Source organism: Arachis ipaensis, chromosome B07, assembly GCF_000816755.2.
Source record: "Arachis ipaensis cultivar K30076 chromosome B07, Araip1.1, whole genome shotgun sequence".
NCBI classification, from domain to species: Eukaryota; Viridiplantae; Streptophyta; class Magnoliopsida; order Fabales; family Fabaceae; genus Arachis; species Arachis ipaensis.
In genome coordinates, this window is record NC_029791.2 from 21,958,064 (window position 1) to 21,958,776 (window position 713).

The following is a 713-nucleotide window of genomic DNA, read 5'->3' on the forward strand; positions in this document are numbered from 1 at the left end:
TTTAAATCGTCTTATTGCATTCTTAACGTTTGTAAAAGTGATTCAATGTTATCCTATCATCAATTACACATCATCAGCTTTAATTTGAGTTCTGAAAAACTCTTTTTGAAATTATAATACAAATATTGGGTCAGAATCAATGATCCATTCCGAAAAATAACCCATTAAAAGTTAAAATTAATTCTTGCAATATTTACATAATTTATTTTTTTAGGACATAATTAAACCTGAACACAAATTTTGGGTATAATATTAAAATCAAATGCATTTAAGTGAGATCTAATTAAAAATGAATACATTTAAATGAAAATAATCTGATCTATTAATATAATTAACTGCAGGATAATATTGAATCATTTTTATAAATGTTAAAAAAATAAATAAAACGATTTAAATGTTAGAAACATAAATAAAACTTACTTCAAATATTATGGACAAAAATAATATTTTATTCTGTAAAATTTTTAAGAAGATAAAGTAAGATTTTAATTATTATTTAAAAAATAGAGCAAATTGGGAATTTGGGCAAGGGAAGAGAAAGGCAGAACAAAAGAAGTGAAAAAAAACCCCAACTAGTTGTGTTTGCCAGCATCAGCTGCAAGGAAGGAGCTGCAACAAGCTCGCACCCACACGACTCAATACAAGACAACACAAGACAAGTTTACAGACTTACAGTACCAATCGCACAGAAGCAACAAGAAACAGTTTAGAAT